The sequence below is a fragment of the Mandrillus leucophaeus genome, unplaced genomic scaffold, assembly GCF_000951045.1.
Source record: "Mandrillus leucophaeus isolate KB7577 unplaced genomic scaffold, Mleu.le_1.0 Scaffold343, whole genome shotgun sequence".
Lineage (NCBI taxonomy): Eukaryota > Metazoa > Chordata > Mammalia > Primates > Cercopithecidae > Mandrillus > Mandrillus leucophaeus.
The window spans coordinates 573,143-577,501 of NW_012103621.1; the positions used below are offsets into that span (position 1 = coordinate 573,143).

A 4,359-nucleotide genomic window follows, 5' to 3' on the forward strand; every position below is an offset into this window, starting at 1 on the left:
CAGGATGGTCTCGATCTCCTGACCTCGTGATCTGCCTGTCTCGGCCTCCCAAAGTGCTGGGATTACAGGCGTGAGCCACCGCACCTGGCCTTGCCTGTATTTCTTAAAAGGGGAGCAAAGTAGGTATTTTGGTATCCATCTAGTTTACCACCATGTTCCCAGTATTTTACACTGGGCATGGTATTACAGTAGATACCCAGAAAGTCTTTGAATTTAAAATTAAATTGACTCAGCCCCGTGGCTCCAGCCTGAAATCCCAGCACTTTGGGAGGCCGAGGCAGGTGGATCACTTGAGGTCAGGAGTCGGAGATCAGCTTGGCCAACATGGCGAAACCCCGTTTCCACAAAAAGTACAACAATTAGCCGGGTGGTCGCATATAGCCCTAAAATCAGCTACTCATGAGGCTGAGGCAGGAGAATCGCTTGAACCTGGGAGGCAGAGGTTGCAGTGAGCCAAGATCGCACCACTGCGCTCAACCCGGGGCCACATAGGGGGAATCTCAAAAAAACAAAAAACAAAAAACAATTAAATTAGAACGTTTTAAGAAGCACTACGCAGTACGTGGACCACAGGGAGTGCTCAAAGGAGAAAGAGTAAGCCGTGTGGAAAGAATGCTGCCGAAACCACTGAGGGCAAGGGCTGATGTGCTGTGGTCTGCGACTTGAGTTGAGCCTTGCAGCTTTTCTCTTAGGAAGAGCATTGGATTTCTTTATTCATTGATGTGTACTTTGTCTACTTTTCTTTGGAGGTGCAGAAATCCATCAAAACTGATCTCGGCTCTCAGAGAGCTCACAGTCTGGTCGGGGAAGGCCCTGATACTTATAGAGTAAGAGGCAAACTTACAGTGGGAACACAAGCACAGGGAGGAGCTAGTCAACTTTGAAAGCATCACAGGTGACACATGAGATGGGTCTTAAATGTTCAAAGGCACTAGCGCAGAAATTTCGGAGGAAACCAGCCTGTGCAAAACTGATAAACGCTGGGATTCTCAAACTTGTAGGTGGGTAAGAATCACCCGACAGGTTGGTTTAAAATGTAGATTGCAGGGATACACTCCCCAGTAAACTTCGGGTTCAATACCCAAGTAGCATCCATTTTAACAAGCTTCCCAGGAGGCTAATCAGAAAATCATAGTTACAGAAGGAGGGCTGGGGAGCGGCGGCTTCTGAGTCTCCGAATGAGGGCACACAATGAAAATTTAGAAAAACGAAACCAAACCAACCCCTCCATTTGCGTTGCGCCTTCAGGGTGCTTGAGGCTTTCCTGTGCCTTACTTTGTCGGAGCCTCGCAAAAATGCTGTGGGGTGGAAATTAGGAGTCTCATTTCAAAGGGGAGGAAACAGGTTTAGAGAGGAGGGATGAATTTGCTCAAGGTCACAAAGCGGAAGGGGGTACAGCAGAGACCGAAAATCGGCAGACTCCCAACCCGAAAGCTTTCCGACCAGGTAAGCTGGCCCGGAGTGGGTGGGGCTCAGACTCTCCCTGCAGGCCGGTTCCAAAATGGTGGGGGTAGTGGCGTCAGCAACGCCCCCGCCCCTTCCGTTCACCGCCCTCCTCCATCTCCGGGCCACCCAGGCGGGGGGAGGGGAATGGACCCGAGCAATCCACGTGACTGCCGACAACCGAGCGCGTGACGCAAAGCGGCGGGCCCAACGCTCGCCTTGTCTTTTGGGAAAGGTAGTTCCGGTGGCAGCCAAGTCGGCCAGGAGAGGCGGGCGTAGGACTACATTTCCCAGGAGGCAGCGGGTCTACGCCGTCGCCATCGTCGGAGAGCGGAGACGCTAGGCGCGCTGTGGGGCGGGGGCGAGGTACGGGCTGGTTGTGCCGTTGCGAGCTGCAGCTGCGATCGCTGTGGTAGGCCCAGGTGAGTGAGCGCCTCTGATGGAAGTTAGGGCAGCTTAACCGGCTCCAGTGGTTTCATCTCTTATCTTTTTTCCCCAGCTGGGTCAAGGGCTCGGGGAAGGCCTGGCGCAGAGTCGCTCCCCCGCGCTTACACCCTGGCCTCTTCTGAGCGGGCTCCACTCTCTCCGGCTCCTCCCCCTCCCCGCCCTTCAGGGCTTCCCCTGGCCCTGGCCTAGCTCCCGAGGCTGTGGGTCGCCTTCTCTCCAGAGCAGCTCTTAGCGCCACTTTTTCTTGCAGTCGGCCTGGGGGCGGCGACTCCCTACTCTTTGCCTTTTGGTCGTATGAACCCCATTATTTGGATTTATTTTCCCGGAACTCCTGTGTACCCTTCCCCCCATCCAGTCCCCATTGGCCTGGTTCTGTCTTCTCCTAGGGCGCATGTGGCTGCCACTCAGTAAATGTTAGTATCGCTTCCGTTCTTTCCAGCCTGGTGGCCAAAAAAGGGATAGTCCAAATTTGTCTCCTAAGGGAATATTAGAGTTCTCACTTTTTTCTTGGGCTGGAGCTGAGGCCGGCTTGCATTCCAGTGGCAATCGGCGTGAGTTCTGCTTATACGAGGTGACTTATTTTGCTTCTCTTAGCGCCTAAGAAACTTTTATCAACTTTTGTCTTTGACTTTCCAAATCTTAGGGGTGGAGCATGGCAGCAGAAGCTGGGGAGCAGCAGTGGTGCACAGAAGTTGGAAGCCATCAGTGGCAGTACAGGGTTTATGGGGAATTTGTTAATTGGATTGAAGGGAAAGCCTTTGAGAGTGTAGAAGGACCTGGCAGGAGAGAGGCAGTGAAGCTTCTGTGGGGAGCATAACGGAAGTGTTCTGAACTAGTCAGCCTGGGTTCAAATCTTGGCCCTGCTATCTTTTGATCTGAGGTCAAGAGTCTTCATTTCCAGGTGCCTCAGTTTTCTTATCACTAAAACAGCAGTGAGTAGCAGTGACCCCTTTACAGGGTTATTGTGGAAACTAAATGAGACAAAATAAAAGTCACTTAGCCACTGTTACAACTATCATCATTTATGTTTTCTTTTAGAGTGTGCGCCCAGAGAGGTAAGGCATATATCACACCATTGTTTTTCTTGTCTTTCAGATGACCCTGATTTTTTTCGTTTGTGGAAGTACTGTTGTAGTCTGTCCTGTTATTCTAGACAGCCTGACGTGTGTATTAGGATTTAGAAGCTTGTTAAATAGCCAAAACCGGTGGCTGCCATGAACAACTTGTGGAGCAAATCGGGCTCAGTTTGTTCTTTGCCGGGACATGTATTTTGTGAACTAGTGTTCATACGTAAATGATAAGTTTTACTGCCACCATTTGGGCTTAATTGCATTTTGTAAGAGAGTTGTATTGAGGTTTCTTTAATAAGTGATTTGATTAAAAAGCTCTATATCCAGTGTAATTCCATCTCTTTGTTTTTTAAACCTTTTAGCACCAGAGAAAGCTCTCCAGTTTTGGAGGTTGATGTTTTTAGTTTTGTAGCCTAGGTACAGTTCAGTTTTAGCAGTGGTGGTGGTAGTAGTAGTACCACCTTAGTGTATTTATGTAATACCAAGTATATAGGTACTTTTGAATTTGGTTTAGCCTGTAAAATATGGATTACAAAAAGTGTGATCTGTTTTGTTCCGAGGAATTGGAGGGAGGAAGCTTGGAATATTTCTGAGATGAACACAGAGATGGGGAATGATGATTACTGGGAGGGCACACAGACCTACGATTTATTATTATTATTATTTTTTGAGACAAAGCCTCGCTGTGTCACCCAGCCTGGAGTGCAGTGGCACAATCTCTGCTCACTGCAACCTCTGCCTCCTGGGTTCAAGCGATTCTCCTGCTTCTGCCTCCTGAGTAGCTGGGATTACAGGTGTGTGTCACCACGCCTGGCTCATTTTTTTATTTTTAGTAGAGACGGGGTTCACCATGTTGACCAGGCTAGTCTTGAACTCCTGACCTCAGGGGATCACCTGCCTCGGCCTCCCTAAGTGTTGGGATTACGGGCATGAGCCACCGTGCCCGGCCACGATTTATTACTTTTAGAATGGATAGTCCTAACCACTAAGCATTTCAGGGCGCCACCCTGTTTCTGTAGGGCATAGTGACATCCTAAATGGAAGGAAGTTTGGTTAATGCTATTCTCTCAAATGCAGGGTTTTGGTGGATTTTTTTCACACATATTCTATAAATATGTAAGATCTGTTCACTATTTGACTCTGATTGGGTAATTTATTCAACAAATAGTACTTGAGAGCCTATCATTTACCAGTTCCTGTTGTCGGCCTGTGAATATATTGGGGTACAATGACAGATGAGGTCTTGTCTTTTGGAAACTTAACACAATTGTTGGGGGTGGGGGACACAAAAGGTAAGCAAATAAATTACAAATTGAGAAAAGTAACAGAGGTGTCCAGTTCAGGACTCTGATAGACACTGAAAAGGGGGAATGAATTTCTTTTTTTTTTTTTTTTTTTT

General features: G+C 48.4%; 1 protein-coding gene across 2 annotated transcripts in view; it reads left to right on the top strand.

Moving 5' to 3' along the window:
* The first annotated feature begins 1,662 nt into the window (after positions 1–1,662).
* Positions 1,663–4,359, top strand: part of THRAP3 (thyroid hormone receptor associated protein 3) — a 111,366-nt gene continuing 108,669 nt past the window's right edge. The window contains exons 1-2 of one of the 2 annotated variants that reach the window (XM_011989006.1): positions 1,792–1,865; positions 2,330–2,461. The gene's annotated coding sequence lies outside the window, so the exon portion shown is untranslated. Of the gene's footprint in view, positions 1,866–2,329; positions 2,462–4,359 lie in introns of both variants that reach the window. The other variant, XM_011989005.1, reaches the window with a different exon arrangement.